Below are 24,814 nucleotides of genomic sequence, written 5' to 3' on the forward strand. Positions count from 1 at the left end.
TTCACTTTAAATCCTGGCCATCTTCCCACTTCTTCAAGAACGTGGTGCTCTTGGAAGGTGAGACCACCAGCTGCACCGGGATCACCTTCCAAAACCTGTCTCCGACCTGAGCTCTGCTCAAAGTAGCTATTCAGAAAGCCAGCTGCCTACGAGGACTGATGGTGAGCACAGGGCAGAAAAGGAGGGTGGGGAGCAATTCAGAAAGCTGGCCTGGCCGATTGTCTCCAAGAAGAATGTGTGACCACACTCAACACAAACTGATCCATTCATAAAGCTGACTGGGGCAGGGCTCTTTTCTACAGACACTGAGGTGGATCTCATCCCCTCAGCCACCTCTCCCTGCAGGACAGGAGATGGCAAGCCTAGTGTAAGACACCATTTTGATTCTTGAAATCGATGTGAAGCATTACATTCCCATGTACGGAATGAGGAGCGCAGAGTCTTCGTTATAACACAAGAGCTAAGTAGAAGTCTCCGTGTTCTACCAAAGTGACAGGTGACAGACATTTAATATCAAAGACAAGACAGGAAACCAAGCAAGGAAGGAAGAAGAGAAAGAGAGAAAGACACCATCCCTGGGAACGAGCGAGTGGAGCCAAGGAAGAATAAGCGTATCGTGAGGCTTCCAGAGGAAAGGTAATGTTCTGATGCCGAGAAGAGGGCCAGGTCATTAAGTACCGGAGCCCCTGGGCTGGGTGCCTTTCACATCTGTAATTATTACTGTCTATTCCAGATGGGGGAAAAAAACTTGACACAGTGGTGGGAGCCAAGTCCCTAAGAGCACCAGGAAAGCAGCATGCATGTAATAACTCACTGCCGTGAGGTCACTTGACCCTCGTGAGCTGGACCACATCCGAAAGCACTATGACCGGGAGATTTCTAATCAAACGCAGATCGGGGAGTAAACGCCTCCGGTCCCCCTCTTGTTCCATCTCCCTCATCGTCACACTCTAAAACGGCGGCTGGGTGTAACAGAGAAATCTCACAACTGTGGAGGGCATACAGTAAGTACTACACATGTTCCTATTCAATTCCAAATAGTCTCTCTGCAAAGATCCACCCTCCCCTGCACCTCTGGCTTTTTGCCATGAACTGTAGAAGCTACCAGACCAATAAATCTAACCACGTTCCTCCTAACAAAAAAAAAAAAAAAAATTGAATGCAAGAAAACAAGTCTCCGGAGCCTCTTACCATCTATCTACACCTCTCATCATGATTGTCATAGTGTCAGGCTATGTTCGGTCCCTCCAGCTTAACTGTGCCTCCTTAGGTGGGTTCCTCCGTGTATCAAAACAGCCCTTACAAACTCCATGTGTTTACATGCTTCCTTGACACTAATTCCCAGAACTCAGAGGTGCTTCAAAAAATTAAATCATCACCCCCATGCTTCAAGTACTTCTGGAAATCAATCTTTTTGGAACTAAAAGGGAAGGCTGGATGGATTACATTGATGAGGCAGTCCCCTGCCTTTTTTAAAAAAATCTATCACAGCTGTTTATCACCCTTATTATTGTCCATTTAGATAGTGAGTCTAAGTGGTCATGATTAGAAGACAAAAAAGGGATTGCCCAATTTTAGCAACAACAAAAATTCTAGGTGACTCAGAATTTGATTTAAAAAAAATAGTCTTGAGACCCCCTTATTGTCCTCATTACACGGTTCCCAGGGTAGCATTTGTAAAATATAACTTGGTTCAGGCCCCTGCAATCCTCAGAAAAGTTCCCTGGTTCTCTCTTGCCTGAATACTTGTTGTAGTGGCCTTTGTGTTGAAAATCTTTAGCAGCCCCCCTTTCCGCCTCAAGCCCACCTACCTGTTTCTACAGCCCCATTCCAGTCTCACCTGGCTCTGACTGAATGAGTCAGGCGGCTTCAAGCCGTGGCCTCTTGATCATTTTATCTCTTCAAACTTCATTTTCCCCTTCCCTATTTTCCCCCAACCAAAACGCAATTCATCATCTAAGGCACAAATTAAATCTTACCTCCTAAAGACCACCTTGTGAATTCTCAAGGGGAATCAGTTATCCCTTCTACACAGCTAATAACTATGTATTTTCTCTGTACATCAATAATATCTGGTTGTTTCCAAGGACATTTCTGCTACTAGTTCCTAAGTTCCTTGAAAGTAGAGATCAAGAATTTGTTCCTGGCTGGTCAGTAGTGGTGCATGCCTTTAATCTCAGCACTCAGGAAGCAGAGGCAGGTGGATCTCTGTGAGTTCGAGGCCAGCCTAGTCAACAGCCAAAGCTACACAGAGAAACCCTGTCTTAAAAAAAAAAATGTTTCTGGACTCAGTAGTTAGGCGCACTGGCTGCTCTTCCAGAAGATATGGGTTTAGTTTCCATCACACACACACACACACACACACACACACACACACACACACACACACACACACACACACGGTGTCCCCTACCAGTCCCTAACTCCATGTCCTGGGCATCCGGTATCCTTTCTGGCCTCCAAGGGCACTGTATCCACATGGTACACATGCAGGCAAAATACTCAAACACCTAAAATAAAATCATTTGTTTTTTAAAAGAATGTGTTTCTGTTACAATGCTGAGTTTGGGGTCTCGAATCCAGCAGGAGGTCAACAGATCAATAATGAATGATGTGTGAACTATTGGCAGCTTAACCCATGCGGTGAGATACCAGAAGTTTATAAATTTGGAAGCTTGCCTCAGCCCCTTCAGAGCTAAATGAGTGAGCTTCAGCTAGCAATGTACACTTTACCCACAGTCAGGAAAAGGTCTTACATAAAAGGGATAATAGATAGCATATCCCTACAACTGGACTCCTTAAAGGGTTGTATTAGTCAGGATTCTCTGGTGGAACAGAACTTACAGAATGAATACAGAATATATGGAATTGATTAGAATGGCTTACAGGCTGTAGTCCGGCCAGCCCAACAATGGCTGTCTACCAAAGGGAGGTCCAAGAATTCAGAAGTTGTTCAGTCCACAAGGCTGGATGTCTCAGCCGGTCTTCAGTATATGCCAGAATCCTGAAGAATTAGGCTCTAATGCCAGTGAAGGAATGGACTTGCCAGTGAGAGCAAGGGCAAGCAGGCAAAGAAAGCCAGCTTCCTTCTTCCATGTCCTTCATCCAGGCTGCCAGCAGAAGGGTTGGCCAATGTTAAAGGTGGATCTTCCGACCTCAAAGGATCTGGATTGAAGGTATTCCTTCCCACCTAAAAAGATCTGGATTGGAAGGTGGGTCTTCCCACCTAAAATGACTTAATTAAGAAAAAATTCTTCACAGTGTACCCTGCCACTTGGGGTTTAGTTGATTCTAGATGTAGTCAAATTGACAACCAAGAATAACCATCACAAGGGTTAATGACAGGAAGCTGCGTCTCCCCTTTGCCTCCACCTTGTACTACAGTTACCCTTGACCCCATCTGCTCAGTGCCCAGTCCATGAAGGCATTTAATAAGCCCTTGCCCAAAGCCCAGTCAACAGCGACTTTCACACCACAATGTTCTATGCACAGGGCTCAGGGTTTCCCGGAAAAAGACAGGATCTCAATGCCAACAATACCAAGGAATGATACCAATGAGAAACGCCAGCACCTATAAGGGCTGGGCAGAAATGTAGCATCAAGAAATGTGGTCGACGGCCGGGCGGTGGTGGCGCACGCCTTTAATCCCAGCACTTGGGAGGCAGAGCCAGGCGGATCTCTGTGAGTTCGAGGCCAGCCTGGACTACCAAGTGAGTTCCAGGAAAGGCGCAAAGCTACACAGAGAAACCCTGTCTTGAAAAACCAAAAAAAAGAAAAAAAAAGAAAAAAAAAAGAAATGTGGTCGAGTCCACTGAAGAGACCAACATGGGTGAGTCATGTGGAGCCCAGCCCGGCAGACATTTCTGTGAGGGTTACAGGCTGTGGAATCTTCCACTTGGAGGTTGCCTCTGTGCTTGGCTCTGGAGTGATGGCTCTGGAGTGAATTTGACCTCTGGTGACTCCCTGCAAGCCAAGAAGCTTGGATCCCAGCTTCGGCTAAGCTGTGCCTTAAAAGTCATGAGAGGGAGTTGGTTTTCAAACCATCCATCACGCCTTGCTGGGGACAATCCTGAGCAACAGGAGGATGGAGGGGACGAAAAGGGATGCTCCATCTCTCGCTTTGTGTTTGTGAGCTACTGGAACTGATCTTAGTCATCAAAATTGGCACAAGACAAGAGATTTCAAAGACAATGTCAAGTGAAAGTGAGACTGCACGAAGAGCTGAATGACAAGGGGTGCCCATCTGGTGCGCACCATGCATTAGAAGCTCAGTTTCTTTGTCTCGTACACCTAAAAGGAGTGTAAAAAGTCAGGAGGTGGTCCTGTTTGAGACTGCAGAATTTTGAGTGAAGCAGCTAAATTCACAAGAAAAGTGGGGGATTCTCTGTAAGACAGTCCTGTGGCTGCCTGGTTGTGGAGGAGTGGCTAGTCCCGCTTCCTCCAAATTTGCCCAGAAAATAGAGCCACAGGGGATGACAGAAAGGAAGATACTTAATATAACTAACGATCAAAGCCTCAGCTGCCCATTTGGGGACCTCTTCAGGTCATATCTACCAACCCCCTGCCTCTCTTCTTAAGCACAGAAGAAGAAGAAAAAAAGCAGAATCCTGAAATACATTTCCAAAATACTCCCTTGCAAATTACAGGGATGTGATTAGTGACAATCAGAACTATAGAAACAATCAGGGTCCTCCGCGAAGATGGATGCAGACATTTAAGCACAGGAAATGTCAGGGCCAAGATCCACAGTGTAAGGAGACAGGAAGCATAGACCTCTTAAATATTTTGACTAAATTTTCCCCCAAGATCTTTCGGCATTATAATTATATATTTAGATTTGTATTTTCTCTCGTTAAGGAAAACAGTCATCTATAAAAATAACTGTAGGAGACAACGGGAAAGATAAGTTCTCTAAGATTTATATGCAATCGCTGTTTGATGTACATGAAAGGAGAAGTCTTCCTGTCTGTGGGAGTGGAGACAGCTTCATCCAGGAGAAGGCACGTGGACTGTGTCTTTGAGGGTTTTGACAAGCAAAGATGAAGGAAAGGGCATTTGAAGAAGACAGCAGTGTGAGCATTGGAGGCAGTTTAGTTTGGCTGATGGGCAAGTACATTAATGATGAAGGCCATTTAAAAACAAAAACAAACAAACAAACAACAAAAAAAACAAGTCCCCAAATACTCTTAACCAGGAACCGAGACATTCAGATTGTCCAAAAAGCGATGGAAGCCACTAAAAGTTTGTGGGTGATCATGGGGTCCACGCTCTGGGGATTTCAACGTGCTGTTTTCCAGATGAGGAGGCATGGAATATATTAGGCCTACAAGGAGGGAAAAAGCAAGACCATTTGGGAGGTTTTTACAATAATCTTGTAATGGGGATGCTAGTTTGAACCCATGGAAAAGACACACCAGATGATGTCACTGCTCCATTGATGGACTAGAACAGAATAAGCCAAGACTTTAAAAAGCCAATCACACAGAGCTAACAGAATGAGCATCCCTAATGGTAATGGGTCCCTCACTTTTTTCTTTCCCTTTTTCTTTCCACTTCGGGAAACAAAAAGCAAAGTGTCCAATGGTTGATTTTTTTAAAGGCCTAACACAGTCGTGGATGGAGAGATGAACACTTGCTGGCGGAATTCCTTCAACTGCAAATGACAACATCCCATTCCAAAAGCTTCAGCGAGACAGAAGGCTGGGGAGTTGGAGGGGATTGAAGTCCATAAGTGACTGACTTCACAACTAGATCATTTAGTGAGACATTGGACCTTAATGTCTCAGGAAATTTCAGTCTACTTTTCTTTTGGTTTTGACCCATTTTCAGGCACGCTCCCCTGATAGAATCAAGATGGTTGTCAACAACTCCAGACTTAAATCCACTGACCTCAACAATGCCAGCAGAAACCCACAGACACTTTCTTTCCAATGCTTAAAAATAAAGAGGAGGATGTATAGGAAGAGAGAAGGGACAGGAAGGAGGGAGAGAGGAAGAGAAGGAATATGGGGAGGAAAAAGTAAGAAAGAAGGAAGGGACGGAGGGAGGGATGGAGGCAGGGAGGGCACAACGGCGGGAATTGAGCCCAATGACCTCCATGACTAAGGCATACAATGCTCTGATCAGCAAATCCAAGACCTCAAGGCTTCTCCTGAACATGAATCAAAAGTGGAGAAGAGACATTTCCCCACAGAAAATCCTAATACTCCTACAAAAAGAATAGGGAATGGATGCTGAGGTTGGAAACCCACACAAGTCCACTGAGGGTCCTGTCATCGAAACTGAGAAGCAACACGAACAAGTTGGAGACTTGGCTTCAGTCAAGAAACTTAATAATTTTTTTAAAAGCTGCATTTTAAAGCTGTGTTAGTGAAGCATGTGATATACCACCAGGCAAGCTTCCCATTAGCCCTGAGACAGTTTAGTTGCAGGTATATTACATATTACAGGTGAACAGTGAATTATGTGAGGATTCTGTTCTTTTGGCAGCTGAGGCAAGAGCCCTGAAGAGCACACAGGCTATAAGGCTGGCTCTCTTGTCCATTGTACCTGACGACTCTCCACCACTACGATTCTAAACAGCTATGAACCCCTTGGCTGCTTAAGGTTTCGTTGTGGATGAAGTACACTTGCACATATCAGCTCATAAACACCTCATTTTTGTTCTGGCTCAAGATGAAATTAATTAGCAGCATATGCCCTCCATTTATCCCCAAGGCTTATTTTAAGTAATATCTCCCTCCTCGATTATTTTTCTTAAGTATTTTAATATTTCAAATCTCACACTTGATACGAAGTAGCTAAACTTGCCAAATATATTAATTGAACATCTGTCATTCTGAACCTTATTTCAGGTTCTGCTAACCTCATCTGTCCATAACTAGAGACTTTTGTTAGTTTTTCTTCCCAATTTATATGTGCAAATACAATCACGTGCACATACATGCATGTATAGTCCTCACAGACCTAGTCCAACAACTTGGACTTGCAACAACATACTTACTTGCAGCTCTATGTTGAGAAATGTGGAACTAGACTCAGCAGGAATACAGCTGTGATCAATTAATGATGTCTGCCATAAGCACAGGACGAGAACATGATATGTATTCTATAGTCCCAGACCCATCCTAAAGTCAATCCTGTCACACTCTAAAGGGACTCTAGGACCTCCATCGAAGAGAATTCAATGTTCAGGCTCTTTTCCAGGCAAGTAGGAGGCCAGGCCACAGGCTGCTCCTAGCCAAGGAGGAATTACCAGGGCCTGAGCTATGCACCGGGCACAGGTAAAGACAGAGCAGCTAAGGGCTACAGAGCATATTGTTAAAGTGAGGCAAGCCAGTTACGGACCCAAGGGGAATAGGCATGGGGGAGAGGGGGTGGGATCCAAATTCAAGGAAACAGGAAGGAACCAGGGAAACCAGTTCCAAACAATAGGGTTCAAATGAAAAGAATAGGGGGTGGAACCTGAGGAAGTCCCCAGGCCGAGCAATCACAGGCACAGCTGCTTAGGAGGTCTTTAAGCAAGTGCACAGGTGGAAAGGAAGCCATTAAAGGCAAGGCTTAGCTCTTTGACTGAGCTTCAGATCATCTTGCTATTGGACAAACCCTGACCTGAGCCCTGATGTTGATTACTACATCTTGAGCAATTCCCCAAACCCAAGCCCTTCCACATGCCCACATCCTAGGATTGCTCCCAAGGCTGAATTCCAACTTCTGCCAACTCCTTACCCTTCACCATTGTTGAACAGAAATTAGTACCTGGAGCCCGTGGTATACCAGTTAACCCCAAACAGACTCACTGGTGATTTTCATTTGTCCTACCAATGGTTACTGAGGCTGCTTATGATGGAAGGAATCCATTAGCAACTGGTTCCTATCTTCATAGAATTTTTAATCTGGTGAGAAAATTGACATGCATAGAAACACCAGACAAAGAAATATAAAATTGTAACTGGTAAACATTATAAAAGGAAGGCATCTTCCTTTAATAGAGCTATCCTAACATAGTCAGAGAGGTTGGGGGAGCCCTGCTTGAGGAAATGAAGCGAACTAAGCATCCATTCATTCATCCACCTACTCACCCATTCATTCAACAGATAGTAAGTGATGAGTGTGCGTCTTCCCCATGTTGGGCTCTGCTCTCGGTGTTGGGGAATCCGGCAATGAATAAAACAACATCTCAGCTGTCACAGAGCTTGTGTTCTAAGCAGAAAGTAAGATGGACAAATATTTAAACAACTGGATAAAATAATAACAGTTATCAACCAAATTAAGATTGCTCTAACAAGAATAAAACAAGGCAACGTGGATTCTGGGGAGGTTAGGGACCTCTATGAAGTGATATATGTGGCACAAAGGAGGCTAATTTCATATTTTAGGGGTTGAGTTTTGACCCAGAAGCGGGGGTCATTAGAAAGACTGAGGTAGAAATGAGCTCAGTATCTTCTAGGGATGCTGAAAAGGCCATGGAGGCTAGAGCCCAGAAACAAAGCCATCCTCATCAAATAAATAGCTTGTGTTAAGTATGAAAGCATGCTCAGGCAGCTAGCTGGCTTAGTATGTGTGGTTCTTCCTTCCCTGCTCAATAGAACTGTGGTGTGAATGTGAGACCTGCTGCACACAGCTTGAGTTTACTGGCATTTGTGGTAAGTGAATGTGGGACCAGCTGCGGCCTCCCCACGCCTATCGCAAGTGTGAATGTGACCTCTGATAACATTGTTTTGTCACTTTGCACTCCCATAAGCAATAAAGACAAATAAGTAGGTTCCTGACAAAAGGCCCCCCGGAGCTCTGAAGGAAGGAGACGTGAGTCTTGGGACGTTTCTGCATTGAACTCCTTTGAGGGTTCATGGCCATAAGCTTCCCAGGGGGCTTCAGGAGAATCACATCACTCCTCCTTCAGAATGTACACTTTCCTTGTAGCCCATTAAAGTTTCAAAAGGCCCATGGATCCAAGACTACTTTATGTTATTGCATTTGGCAGTATTGAGTCGCTGATTTCAGATATCGCTCAGAATTAAAGTGAGAAGCCTCTGTGCTTCGCCTGTGTCTGTGTCTGAGACCCTGAAAAGGTTATCGCATGTTCTTTCTGGAGTGATTTCTTACCCAAGTAAAATTCTTCCCAGGGATGACAACTGCATAATGTCCTTTCAACTTCATATCCATCAGATACTCAGAATATTATAACCCAATTTGCCAATAAAGTCTTTGAGTGTTAGTTGTTTAGATGAGATTTGTATATTCGTAGTTTAGATGAGATCCAATTGGACTGGGGTGGTCCGTAAATCCAATGACTCGCATCTTTATACAAGAAATGAGAGAGAGAGTCAGCAGCAATATCTACACAGCTAAGGAGGTGACAGGGAGAGAGAGGGGCGACGGACCTGCAAGTCGAGGAACATTGGAAACCAGTGGGCGCTAAGAAGACACAGGAAAGGAATTTCCTCCAGAGTTTGCAGAAGAGAAAAGACCTTGAATAGCTTGATGTCAGATTTGGGACCCATAGGACTGTGAGAGAATAAAACATTGTTGTTTTAAGTCCCATTCCTAAGCCACACCCCACCCACTGCTTATGACAATTCATTGTTGTCACCCTAAGGAATGAATACAACAGCACCAGAAATCTATGACTGGCATAAGAAGAGAAAGAGAGCCATTATAGTCTCCTTATAGTAGTAGAGAGGGAAGCTGAGCAGCCATTGGATGAGACTGACCACCAGTGCCCTGGGTAAGAAACTTGCCTTGCTTAGTAGTTGAAAGTTGGACGTCACTAAGGTGAAAGGAGAGGAGAATAGGAGAGTAATGGGATATGTGGGACAGGAAAGCCAAGGAGGGACCATGAGGGGAGGATGGAGACCGGCAAGATGGCCAGGGGTGGGCTAGGGAAGGACAGTGGGAGAGTCGAGTCATAACAAAGTCTAACGATATATATGTATGATAAGTCACAAGGAGACCCACTGCTTTGTCCGTTAACTACAAAGTTTAAGAAAAAAATCGAGCCTTTAGAGTCAGTCTAGGTTGATCCCTAGCCCTGTCGTTTACCATGTACAAGTTATTCACTCTCTCCAAGTGGGGACTTACCATATAAGGTGGGTGTGAGAGTAAGGAGGGGGAGGCCACTGGAGGGCTGAGTGAGTACTGCCAAGTTGTAGGTCCCAGTCAGGGGACAATGTTGAAGGTCAGACATTGCTGCAAACAGCTTTCCAAATGGTTGAGTGCAGTGTGGTTGTCCCACGATGCGTGGGATATTGGTTAGAGGGCCACAGGGATACAATATCCTCAAAATGCTTACACCTCCTGGGATAGTCAAGCTCCACTTACAGAATAAAGCAGCACTTACATCCAGACTACTGTGCTCTGAGATTAAGATGCGTACAAGAGTGAAAATGCTATGTGAATAGACTGTATTGTTTAGGAAATGATGATAAGAAAAACAATCTATCCAAACTAGGTATGGTGGTATATACGTGTAACCCCAGTACCCGGATGCTGGGGCAGGAAGAGGCACTTGAGGTCAGTCAAGTCTACCTAGTGAGACCTGTCTCAAAATCAATTTTAAAAAATAATAAACTAGTTTTTAGCATGTATATGTACAATACAGACAAAACATTTTTTTAAATGTTTTTGAGCCTTGAATACTTGAACGCAGAAGGCAAAGTTGTTCAGAACCAATGACACCTACTGGAGACAGACAGAGCCTGGTACCCGCCTTGTCCCCTGTCATTCCTCCCTGGGCCTCAGCGGTCCTGCTTGTGAAGCAGACCAAATTACCTGGTGTTTTCAGACTCAGAATTTAACATGTAGCTTCAGTCGTTGTCAGTCTTCCTGGTGTCGTTGTCTGTGTGTTTTCGTTTTGTTTTGTTTTTAGGCAGGATCTAACGATGTAGACCAGGTTGACCTCAAACTCACAGACATCCACCTGCCTCTGTCTCTCTAGTGCTGGGATTAAAGGTGTGTGGCAACACTCCAGCTTCATTCTTAGGCTTTGGAAATAGTTTCGTGTGAAGAAAAGATTAAGATGCTATGGAAATTTCAAAATAAATTCATAATATCTGCAAACCAGAATTACAACTTTGACTTTGATAAAACTTATGCGTACATTCTTTTATTTCTGCTATTAGTGCATATCAAAAGAAAAGTTACACTTTTACTAAAATCATGGGCTTTTTTTTCCTTTTTAGGTAGGAAAATCTGAAAAATAACAAAAATAAAAACAGTAATGCCTCATGTTTGCATATCTCTGATCTGAGGCCTTTCTGTACAGTATTTTTATAGACTGTAAGTGTTTCTAATTTTTGGCAGGTCACATAAAAGTGCTAAGCTGTCTAGGCTACTAGGATTATGGGAGCTCTTCAAAGCGGCACGTGAGATGTGATAATAAACTCAGCTTTGTGTTTCAAGTGTGTGTTACATGCATGCAGGAAGCACTGATGTTTTAGTCTTAAAGGATGTTGCATCACCATGAAATATGAAAAGTAAGTCCAGGCAGAATCTGGAGTAGAATCCATGTGTACTAAGTGTGGTGCTTATTAGGACATGCAGCAAGTGTGTGTTAGAGGTCTTCTGGGCCTGGGCACTGCTCTAAGTGCCTTCAAGCCTTAAGTAATGTAAGCCTCACAGCCCCTGAGCTTTGCAAGTGAGTAAGTAAGGCACAGAGAACGGGAGGAAGTTGATCCCAATGGGCTGTTATTCAAATTCAATTCCAGCAGTCTGAAGTGTGATCACCACCACACTGGGGGGAGGGGGGGAGATGGTATGTGTGTTCTTGTGTGTGTGTGTGTGTAAAGCTCAGAACATTTTCAGATAACCCATTGTGCTCACTGTTCCTGGCCTGTATTCCAAGCTTGCCTACCCCACAAAGACATACAGGCTCTTGATCGGTGTCACTGATGGGTTTCACCAACATGCACCATACCTCAACCTTAAGAAGATGTCTCTAGGCAACACCAATCGTTAGCAAGTGCTTTTGTTGTCAGATACCTGATACAGTGACATACGCTTGGGCAAGAAAGAACTCTAAGTATATGCTAAGCTTTGTTTCTGGGCAGTAGGTTTCAAGTCAAATATTTCATCTCCTTCCAATACATAATCCAATCTCTTTTAAAAATTAGTCTATGATACTATTTACATTGTGTACTCACATATTGTAAGGGATATATGTATATTTTAACACACCTAAAAAGTCCTAAGAATTGGATCAAATCCATTTTGAACCATTTATTGCTATTTCTTTTTTTTTTTTTAAAGATTTATTTATTTATTATGTATACAGAAGAGGGCACCAGATCTCATTACAGATGGTTGTGAGCCACCATGTGGTTGCTGGGAATTGAACTCAGGACCTCTGGAAGAGCAGTCAGTGCTCTTAACCTCTGAGCCATCTCTCCAGCCCCTATTGCTATTTCTTATTCCTTGGAATTATTTGAAGTCTCCGTGGCTAGAACTACATCATCTGTAAATCACTCGAAAGCCTCATGGTAGGGCACACTGGTCAAGGTTGATTTCCCGTGACTTCTAGACATCTCTTATGCCTATGATGGCCTTTCTAGCTCTGAAGAAACAGGCCCATTCTCTCTCAGGAGAAAATGGACCAGCCTCCGTGGCCGGTGTGTCGGCGGTGAGCACACTTCATGGGCTGCCTCAGAGCTCGGAGTAGAGCATTTAGGTCTTTGTCCCATGCTAGCTCCACAGTGGACTCAAAACTCGTGCGTTTGAAGATTGCTGGTCTTCTAAGTGACACGCCATTTGTGGCTACAGGTAATATTTCCCCCATATTGTAAAGTTTCTCCATGTTTCTGTCAGGTGGGGTCTTAGATCCCTTAAACCAACACCCAAAAGCAGTCCTCTCCTACTCTCCGCTTTTGTTTGTTGGTTTGTTTATTTTGTTTTGTTTTGTCAATCTCTTTAAAGGAGGCCAGAAATTAATTTAGAAATTCCAGACATAAACAGAAAGAAAACAAACAAGAAGTAGGGTTTTTGTTCTGTGGAAACTGGTCTTATCTCTCATTCATTTGTTTCTATAATTTAGGAACCTATGACCCCCAGCACGTGCCCATCTGCCACAAAGGGTTGACGTGGTTTTTTGAGGCATTCACAGTTATCAAGGGGCAAGCAGGAAGGGGCGCCAGGGTGGGCGTGGACGTGCAGACAGAACGTGCGCACGTGTGTAAGCATTCTTTCCAGAGGAAACCTGGCTCATAGGCTGATAAACCCCAATCTCTTCTCACAGCTTGCTTTCAGGGCGCCTTAATTCACTCCTTCATTTGTTCGTCAGCACTTTATGAGAAAATAAACAAAAACAGGGCCTGCTCCCTCGTTGTCAGCACGTCAGGGCACTTCCTGCTCCGTGACCCAGCCCTCCACCCCAAGAGTCAGGGGCAAGGCCTCTGTTTGGCCCAGCTTTTTAATGGCTCCTTTTCAAGCTGAATTCCAAGAGCCTAATCAAAGCTGAAGTCCTTTTGGGTGGATTAGATGTCACAGACCCCCACCCCTACCCCACGCTCTGCAGGGCCTGGGGTCAGGCCTGACCCACTGCTCTAGGAGAATCAGGGAGTAAACTGCCCTGAAATGAATGAATGAATGGTGGAGGTTTCTCTCTCTCTCTCTCTCTCTCTCTCTCTCTCTCTCTCTCTCTCTCTCTCTCTCTCCTTACAAAGAAAACAAAAAGTGGCCCTCAGGAAACAGATACACACACACACACACACACACACACACACTTAAAATTGCCTTTTTGCCAAATCTATTTGATACCCTAAACTGCATGCTTTTAGGAGATTTTTCACGTCAATCCAGCTCACCGTGGCTTTTCACTAAATCTGCTGCCTTCCCCAAAGAAGAAAGGAAAACCATAGCAAATATGAGGTCTGGTGAGGTCGTGACCCTTGAGTTTCAACTCCCAGGCAGCAGCCTAAGATAGCTCTGGTGCGAGAAGCTTTCCTATTGAGAAGCTGAGCATGTTTAAAGAGTGAGCTGTGGACACAGAGTCTAGCTGGTGAATGTAGCCAGAACTCTGACGGGTGCTATCATATTTCCGTGACTCCGGGGGTTGCTGGGCACCCACCGTGCTGACTCCAAGTGGCCTGGACCTTCCATTAGGAACACAAGCTCTGGAGCCTGACTCTGTGACTCAGGCGCTTGCTGTCTTTGAGACCTTAGACAGGTGCTTAGCTTTTTTCTCCCGGGATGTTGGGTGGTAGATGGAGAACAGAGGCCAGTCATGCTATGCTCAAGAAGTGTTAAACACGATCAGTGAATTCACACATTTGTTACACTTTGCAGATGATGGGTGTGAGCCAAGAAGGCTCATTTTGGTGGTAGTCTGGGTGGGCCTTGAGAGAAAAAGATAACGACGGACGGACGGACAATGGAAACTGATTTAAGGAGCAGAATTCAGTACACGATCCATCTGCTGAGAGCCTGTGTAATGGGAGTTGATTCTCACTGAACAGAAATAAAGCAAGCTATTGGGAGGAGCCTGGGACTTCAGCATGCTTTAGAACCAAAGGCCCGGGGAAAGAGTGACCATTACTATCTATGATTTGTGACCTCGGACACAGCCTCTCCGTCCGTGTACTCACTGAAAAAAAAAAAAAAAAACCAGAGTTGAACTAAAGCATATCAAATATTTCTGAACAATCTTATTTCACCCAAAGGTCCTATGATTCTACTTAACGCCATGGACTAGTGAAGGGAAATGAAACCAGCAATGAGAGTAATATTCCCCATAGTGATGACAGACTATTCAATACTGTAGTATTTAGGCTCGGTAAATATACTCCTGTTTGAAAGTCTCTTAGTCCCAACCCTTTAATTAGATTTAAAACTCTTTGCAGATCGGGTCGATGTATGCATCATCCTTACTCCACACGGTCCATGGCAGAACATTTAATATGTGGTAAACATCTGTCTTATGCTAAGTGGAACTTAATTCCATGCCCTGGGGTTAAGGCAACCATCTCACAGCTTTGTCCTCTCCTTGGGTACTCGTTGCTGGCCCAACTCAAAGTGTGTTCCAGGGAATAAAACCAGGTAGGTGTAAGACTCAGTAAAGCATATGTCTAGCCTTTTACTCACTTAGGGGGTTATTTAATAACTAAGATGCGCCAGCCACTGTTCTGGTCCTTAAGGACAGTCTGTGCCACCAAGACAACCCTGAAAGGCCACATGCATGCAACCAGTACCAGTGAAGCCTCACTAAACATTACCTCGTGCTCCAAACTTTTCTCCCCTAACTGGAGGACTCTACAGGTCCTCAGAGTTTCATTCATAGTCTCTCGTGGTGACAAGTGTGATATTTGCTGAGCTTAAAGTTAACAACAGCGGGTTCTGCCCGACACCCCACTCTTGACATCTTGGTGGCATACTGGTGGCAGGCTGGACTCTACATCGGGCTCCCCCAGATCTGTGTGAAAGCAATGAGGGATGTCCTGAAGACCTAGCTCAAAGCAAAGGCCGAGAAGACTTCTGGCAGCACCATAAAAACCGTGAAAGTGAAGAAGGAGTAGTCGACCCTGACTGAAGCATAAACTACTGGATCTTCAAGGGGAAGACACGTGGATACCCGTTATGGCAGATTGAAATCAACCTCCCCTCCTGGGCACAAAACTACCCATTTTGTTCATAAATTGACTATGCCAACAAATTGACACAATCCACTCAAATAAAATTAACAAGAGCAACAACCATGCACATGTATAGGTTTATATGGAACTAAATCCTAGGCCTTTACCAAATAATCCTTGGGACTTTTTTTTTAAAGCAGATGTATTCTGCAGGAGACTGGTGATGCCTACTGCTGGGAGTCCTCTACACTTCTTAGCATTTCCTGCTGCTCTGTTTCTGGTCTTAAGTACGTTCCAAAACACTCTGGGACCTGTCAGTTATCTGTAAACCAACTGACAGGTATCCAGAGCAGACCACAAGCAGACACTTCTTCACCCTCAAAGCTGCCCTCGGACAGTGCTGTGAAGAGTAAAAGTTCATCATCTGTGGATGCGTGCCCAAGAGAGGGCTGTTCTGTGATTCCTGGGGCCAAAGGGCTGTTGGAGATTTATCACTCCGGCGCTTATCAGCCACAAAGTGGCTTTCCTCCATCTAAACAGCAGCCCGCTTCCCTCCTCTGGCTCCATCCTCCGCTGCCAAGGTTCTCTGGATGCTAATCAGGAGACCGAGGACACTCTGATCTTGTAAAGTGCTCCCAGAGCAATCTGACGAAGGCAGTGTATGAACATCAGACCTGGGTATGGGCACCCCCTCAGTTAAGGTTCAATACAGAAATGACCACCCCGCTGCATCTGTCTCCAAAAAGAGAAACTGAGTGAGCAAGTTTTGAGGTTTTATTTTCTGTAGAAATGTCAGATGTTTAAAAATAATAATAAAGGCAATACACATACCTATGGCTATAAAACAACGACAACAACAACAACAACAAAAAAATGAGATTGAAATGTCAGTATCACAGGCCTGAGAATAACTAATGTGCATGGGAAAAGTGGGATTCTATGAAAAGCATTTGAGACAGAAAAATATGCAAGTTTGCAGCTAGTGTGAATAATGGCATCTGGGTGTTTATTTAGCAAATGTGAGACCATCAGCAACACTTTATCTAGCAGCTTTTATAGCGAAGCTACTGTGGTTTACTGGATAGAAAAAATCAACTTGGAATTAATAAGTCTTTACTGAATTTATTGTCTATTGAAGCCCTTCCCAACGTCATCTCATAATGAACAAATATTGCACAATCAGACCTGTTCCCTAAACTTCACTCCTTAAGGTCTTGAATGGAAGAGGGGGAGGACCTGTTTTCCCCACTCCTTTTAAGACCCTGAACCGTCAGTAGTATTTACAAGAACCACAAAAGACAATCAAACAACAGATTATTTTACTTGAACACCAGCTCTGACCTATGGCTTCTAAGAAAATAAAAATAACCCACCAACTTCAGTTCTGCCCAGAGTAGCACAGAATCTCAGAGCTGGAAGTAGCCTCAAGAGATCACAAAGGAAGGGAAATTTGGGGATGTTCGTATACGTGTAAATGAACCCCAAGAGAACAATTCATGGTTCACATTAGTCAAGTAGGGATTCAGAAGGGACCTGACGCTGGGCAGCAATCAGATGCCATAGCTCCCAGAAGGAAACAAAGATAAGAGGCTGAGCCAGGCTTACAGAATTAAAGCTGAACTCAAAACCTTTGTGGAAAGCTAGCCTCCTGGGAACGCTGGTCATTTCAACTCACCACGACTGCATTTGAATGCCTACTCACTAGCACCAAATCTGCTTTTAATATTAATTGCTAAGGGTCAAGTTCAGACACAAAAAAGCATAGGTGTGTGGGTAGATACAACCTGATGTGTTTATCTCCACAGCACACACTTTCTGCTGCAGGCGTGTGCCCGATGTTGCAGCAGCTGTAGGAAGTTGTTTATCTAGCCTCTCGACCTCTGTGGAGTGTGAGGAGATGGTAAAAATCACAGCTTTAAATTATAGGACTCCTCCAGTCATGTAAGCGTCGTCTTAGCATGATGGAGGCATCTGGAGGTCAAGAATGAATCACTGTGCCTCACTGGCATCTGTGAAAACAGTCTTTGGCCTTGACTTACAGTACCTGTTCCCAGATGCATGTCACCCATTCCACACTCAGAGCAGACTTCCTGTGTCCCTGCAGTGTGCAGGGCACAGTTAAAAGGTATTAGACAAAAGAATTCTCATACAGCATCTGGAGCTCTCCTGACCTTTTTTTAAGCATCAGCAAATCTTTGCAAATTTATTCTTCACATTTTTTTCAAAATAGATTAATTGTGCCAGGATGAGAGATGGTTCAAAATCTTCAGGTCTTTTTTTTTTTTAGCTAAGAAAACATTATTTGGGGGAGTCTAAGACAAATCAAAAATGTAAAGGACGGTGACAGTTTTCACAGAGAAGAAAACTGTGACCAAGCTTGAGGATCACACCACTTCTGCTCTGAGGGAACCCCTGCTCCTGCCTGCAGGGGTTGCCCTGATTTGCAAGTGGCACTGATCTATCAACCTAATCACTCATGAGAAATAATAACAATGTCATTAGGGAAGTTTCCAAAACAACCCAGTTCCTGCTGGAAAGTCAATCCCTCAGAAGCATGCGAAGCGTTACTTTTGTTATGACATTTGGATGAAGTCACAAAAGGTCCTTTGGTCTTTCTCTGTCAACGTCAATGTCCTCTGGGGACCCAGGGTAGTGATCTCCAAAGACAAAGGGAAACAAGCCAGGTCTCCAAAGAGGAGGGTGCAGACAACAATAATTAAGAAACTCAGACAGCTTCACCTTTGGACCCAAAATAACTAGAAAATATTGTATTTCTTCCTCCAAAAAAATGAGCTTGCAACTAAAATCAGAATGTATGCTCATGTATCTCCGAATCATGTTAATTGATCTGGCATATCCCTACTCTGATAAAATATCTGTAAACTCCGCTGTTCACCTTAAGCTATATCTAGATATGCAGACTATCTGCATATAATACAGTTATAGAGAGGTGAGATAGGTTCTCTGGAACGTGGTAGAAGAGCTGGAATAAAATTCTATTTCTACTGGGCATTGCTCATTCCTTGCTAGTATCATATATTTGCATGTGTGTGTCCTGTTGCCAGGAATACCAAGGTTGACAAATAAGGCTCTTGCCTTCAAGGACCTCTTAATGTAATTGTGTTTTAGAGCTAGCTCATTTGACATGGTTTTCAGCAGTGATTTTTCTATAAGAGGCCACTTGGCCACCAGGCAGTGGTATGGTAGGAGATTTAAAATCTGAAATTTCTCATTCTTTGGTTACCAAGTAACTGAAGCTGGGCATGCAACTCTCCAAGCCTCACCTTTTCACTGCCGTGTTGACTTGCCTTGGAGAGCGGATGTGAGAAGCCTCCAAAATGCTAATCATTACAATCATGAATTCTATTGCAACAACAGCCTGTTAGGTTGAATTCTCCAGCCATGGAAATTACAGACATATGGGGTTTGAAGGAATTTCTACAGCAGGACTAAAAGAAATGTGAAAATAGTCACAGATGCTAAAGGAGGAAGACACTTATTTAAGCATGTAAAAACTATGAGCTAGAGATGCACTCAGTGCTCACTGTGGTAGAAGGACTGCTTCCAAATGTCCCCTTCAACCCCTTCAGAGCCACAGCGGATCATGGTGGACAAGTCATGCTCACAGCCAGAGGCAAGCAACCAGAATCACTTTCTGGAAACTTCGTTAAGATTTCCGTGAGAGTGAATTTATGGAAAACAAGCGGGGGTATTACTGAAGGTAAGAACGGCCGCACTGTGGGAATCACAGACAGATGTCTGTAAGTGCAGTAAGTACACACGTGAGTGATGTTGGAAAAAGACATAGCCTAGCTGAGCTGACACGTTAAGGTAAACATCACAGTTAGGAGATTGTCTTTTAAGCAAACTATTGTGGCTTAGATATGGCTTGAGAGTTTCCCAGGGTTCACTACTTGATTCTTGGTTTTCAGCGGTGGGATCTTTAAGAAGGGGGAGAGCCTACTGGGAGGTCTTTAGGTCATTGGAGGCACTTGCAAGATGGATTAAAGTTCTTTGGAACTCCTAAGTTGATTCTCATGAGACAAGTTTGTTTTAAAAGCTTGAGTTCAAGCCCTGAATTGCTCTCTGGCTTCTGACTGACCAAGTTTTCTCTCCTTGTTGTACACACTCTTGGAGCTGTGATACCTTCTGCCATAAGGTCTTCAGCAAAACTGAGCTGATGCCACAATGCCTTCAGTGACCAGAATTGGACATTAAATATGTCTCTATTTTGACAGTAAGTTCCAGGCCACTCTGGACTATGTAGTCAGAGTGTGTCTCAAAAAACAAATAAAGAAAAAGCTTTTTCTTTAAAAAGTTACTCAGCCTCAGGTATTGTGTTTGAGTAACAGAAAATGGACTAAAAGACAAACAGATCTATGGTGGATATACATGAGTTTTCTAGTTTCAAGTCTTTGTCATGGAAAATTCCGTACTATATCATGGATGATTTCTTTGTTATCATTTGGAAAGCTTGTTTTCATACATCCACAGTGATCACTGCCAAGAAGAAAACCTTCTCACTTACTGCACCTTTCAGAAATAGCCAGAATGATAATCACCTAATCCCACCAATCAAAGACTTGGGGGACAGTTTAAAAGTCAAATTCATTTTCCCCAAAGTTGAAACCAGCCCACCTTCCAGACTCTCTTAAAGAACACGTCACTGAAAACCACCACAAGGGAACTATTTCAGAACACTTCCAAGTATCAGTATCGCCGTCTTTACCCTTCTCAAAAGTAAAATCTCCAAAAGGCTACCCACTTCCTTCTAGATGAAAAAGTGTTCTCTGTTGATGAGTCATCCTCAGGACCAAGTGGCAAGGCCAAGGTGGCGATTTGACATGAAAGAGCATTATAATGAAAAATACAAAGCTCTCAATCATGTGTTTACCACAGGGGAAAACATGTACAAGAATCTGATGAAATAAATTACATTAATTTAAATATTAGGTAGAAGACAGTATAGCTGCCTACAATGGTGTAAGCAGAGACAGGAAACAAATGGTCGGTTTTCAAATGGTAAAAATTCCTAAAATCTCATGCAGCACTTTGTGAGCTAGTTCGCTTTCCTAACAGAGACCACGACTTTGGTAGAGTATGCTGAAACTCAAAAGAAAAGGTTAAGAAGTTATGTAGTGTTTGAATAATTAATTCAATGGGAAGATGTTCAAGTTATAGTTCTGAATGAAAAGGCTCAGCATTAAAAGCCAAGCACCGTACACTCTGTTTAAAGTACTTCTATGTAAGCTTGGTAATACTGGAAAAATACATACACCAATTCATGCGGGAGTAATCTCTGAGTGGTAAGATTAAATGTAACTGTTTTATTGTTGATATTCTGCTTTGCTGTGGAATTGTCTCTATTTTCTCCATTTTCTACAATGTTTGTGCTGTTTTTACAAAAGAGAAAAGAGTAACAGAAGTTGAAGTTGCACGTACAACATTGTAGAAGGGTTTGTTAATCCATCCTCAGCAGAACTCAAAACACAAAGGTTCTGTCTCAAGTCAATTGGCCCATTTGTTTTTAATAGTAGCTGTCACGTGGTTAGAAATAAACTGCTCAGTGGTAAAGGAACCTGCCTGATAAACCTGGTGACCAGAGCCCCAGCCCCAGAACACATGCTACAGGCCTAGAGTCCCAGCCCCGGAACACATGGTACAGGCCTAGAGCGCCAGCCCCAGAACACATGGTACAGGCCTAGAGCCCCAGCCCCAGAACACATGGTACAGGCCTAGAGCCCCAGCCCCGGAACACAATGGTACAGGCCTAGAGTCCCAGCCCCAGATCCCCACAACACAAATGATACAGGCCTAGAGTCCCAGCCCCAGAACACAAATGGTACAGGCCTAGAGTCCCAGCCCTGGGACACACATGGTACAGGCCTGGAGTCCCAGCACTTGAGAAGTAAAGGCAGGAGGATACTGATTTCAAGACTGGCTTGAGCTATATAATGAGTTCCAGGCCAATCAGGGTCTGCAAAGTGAGACCCTGCCTCAAAAGTACACACACATATATATTTTATACATAAATGCATACATCTATAATATATGTTCTAATCACAATGATTAATTCAAACAAAAGTCTTTTAGCAAATTCTCAAGTCAAAAATCTATTGTTTAAAAATTTATACTTCCAGAGATTTCATTTAAAATTTATAATTTCATACCATCTCAGGCCCCCGAGAGTTCAAACATACCAATTACCCATGGCAAACACACAGCAGAAGCCCGCTGACACCCGCAGAAATCACCTCCTGTGAGCTAAGATTCGGGGTCTGCTTCCGTCTAAGCTTCCATCCAAGAAACTTGACTTCTTTGGCCCTGTCTCTCAGATATGAAAGTAAACCCGTGAGAAGAGAGGCTTTACCCACAGAAGTAGAGAGGGAAGAGAGAGAGGTCAAAAGCATGGAAGCCAAGTTGACTTTTAAGGCATAGGCAAACAGAACTTCTGGAAGGCCTCCACTTGATGGACAGAAGAGGACTAAGGGAGTTAAGCAATCAGAGAATTTACACAAGTCTTCCCTTTCATCATCAAGCAGTGTGTGTGTGTGTGTGTGTGTGTGTGTGTGTGTGAGAGAGAGAGAGAGAGAGAGAGAGAGAGAGAGAGAGAGAGAGAGAGAGAGAGAGAGAGAATATGAGTGTGTGAAAAGTGTGTGGGTATGCGAGTGTGGGTGTGAATGTGTGTGCATGGGAGTGAGAGTGAGTGTCCATGGGTGTGTAAATGTGTTAGTGTCTGAGTGTTGGTCAGAGTAGAGTATGTGTCTGAATGTGAGTGTGTGTATGAGAATGTGCATGTATGTTAATTTGTATGAGTGTTTGTGAGTGTGAGTCTTATGTGAATGTGTAGCAGTGCAGGTATGAGTGTATATGTCTGTGTGTAAGGGGGAGTGTATATGTGAATGTGTGTTGGTGTGTGTGAATTTCTACATGTAAGTGTGAGTGTGGGCATGAATCTTAGTGTGTGTGAATGAGTGTGTATAAATGAGAGTTTGTATGGGAGGGTATGAATATGAGTGTGAGATTGTGTCTATCAATGTGTAAATGTTTAAGTATATAGTTATATGTGTGTTTGTGTTGTGTGTGGATGAGTGTATATGTATGTGTGTTTTTGTGTGTTGGTGAGTGTCTCAGTGTATGGGTATATGTGCTTGAGTGTGAGTGAGTGTATTTAAGTGTATGTGGATAAGTGGAGGGGAGACTGTGTTAATGTATGTATATGAGAGTGTGTTTGAGCATTTGTGTGTATCTAAATATATGAGTGTGAGTATTGTTTGTATGGGTTTAAGAACATGTGCAAGTGTGTATGTGTCTAAGTGTGTGTGGGAATGTGTGTGAGTGTGTGGTGATATGAGTGTATATGTGTACTTGAATGTGTGTGTGTGAATGTGTGAGTATGTTTGAATGTGTGTGTAAATGTATATGAGTGTGTATGTTTGAGTTTGTATGTGTGATATGTGTTAGTGTATCGAGGAGTGTCAGTGTATGTGAATGTGTGTGTGTGTGTGTGTGTGTGTGTGTGTGTGTGTGTGTGTGTGTGTGTTCTATGGCAGGCTGCACCATACTGATGTATTAAACATCCTGAAAAAAATCCTGCCACAAACAGAAATTTTTTCTGCTCTAAATTAACACAGAATGTGTCCCCCTGATGAGTCAGATGGAAAAATTCATTTCTAGATTACTGTGATCTAGATTTCTTTCATGTGCAAAATAATGACCTAAACTAGATATTCTCCAGTGCCTTAAAAAAGAAAGAAAGGAAGGAAAGAAGGAAGGGAGGGAGGGAGGAAGGGAGGGAGGGGCTGAAAAGATGGCTTAGAGGTTAAGAGCACTGGCTGCTCTTCCAGAGGTCCTGAGTTCAATTCCCATCATCCACATGGTGGCTCACAACCACCTGTAATGAGATCTGGTGCCCTCTTCTGGTGTGCAGGCATAAATGAAGGCAGAACACTGTATACATACATACATACATACATACATACATCAAAAAAAAAAGAAAGAAAGATCAAGCAATCAAGTAATGCAAGATTTCCAGCTCCAGCCCTCACTCCTGACCCATTTCCAGGCACAGAAGAACTCCAAACATAGTGGGCATGGTAGGCATAGTGGGCATGGTGGGCATGGTGGTACAGCCTGTAACCAAGAGGCAGGGCCGGAAGATCTAGTTCCAGGCCAGCATGAGCTGCATAGTAAGGCTGTGTCTCAGACAGACAGACAGATGGACAGAAGGACGGACGGACGGATGGATGATGGATGGACAGACAAATAAAATGGAGGTTGGGGTAGAACGCTTGTCTAGCAAGTTCAAGGCCCTAGGTTCATTCCTCACCTCCTGCAGATGAAAAAAAGAAAATCCAAACACGCATCACGTAACCACCTCTCCCAGACTCTGTCCTGGCCGACAGAGAAAGCACAAGTATGGAGACAGATGAGGTGTGCAGGGCACCACTCGGAAAGCTGAGGTTTGCAGGCCACGGCTTTTAAGTATGAGCATGAGCACGGAGGAGATGAGATTGGGGTTGGACCTCGTACATTTCAGACCCGCTTCACTGTCCCCAGCATTAACACAGTCACGGGAGTCAGAAAGCCAGAAGAAAACACCGTTCCCACAGCTCCATTCTGCCCAGCATATCGACAACCCCCAAACAGCTTCCTCTTATGGAAAACGGCAGAGTCCCCTGAACCACAACAGTCGTCAGGAAACCACAGAGGACAACTGAGGAGTCAGCTTTCATTTTCATCCCGGTGACCCCACGCTTGTCACCATTACGACGACGACGACATCAATTTCCTGTTCGCTCCCCTCCGCCCTCTAAGTAAGGAGAACCGATTCCCTGGAGGAGACTAGAGGGAAACAACTTGGGGAGAGGGCACCTGAAGCAGAAACAAAAATGGATGACAAGAGGCTCGTATTTCATCACCCCTACCCCCAGGGACAGTCACCTCCACCGAGAAACTGGAGAACTGTGACACCAGAACAAGGCAGGTCTACTACAGACTGTGCGTGACTCAGCTCTCGGAGATAAAGACTCGTGGAAGAATGTAAAACAGAAATCAGCAAAGAAGGAGAATAATTGATATTTTAGGAGAAACTTAGCTCAGTTTCACTACACCACTCATTTCAATAATTGTATTGTAGCCAACATTTAATCACTGCTTAGTAAATAAATGCCAGGCCCTGAACTAAGCGCTAGCTGCTGTTCACCATACCTAATTCTCACAAGAATCCTTGGAGGGATGGGGGGTGGCTGTGT

This window comes from Peromyscus californicus, unplaced genomic scaffold (genome assembly GCF_007827085.1).
Source record: "Peromyscus californicus insignis strain IS unplaced genomic scaffold, ASM782708v3 Scaffold_13__1_contigs__length_99412109, whole genome shotgun sequence".
NCBI lineage: Eukaryota > Metazoa > Chordata > Mammalia > Rodentia > Cricetidae > Peromyscus > Peromyscus californicus.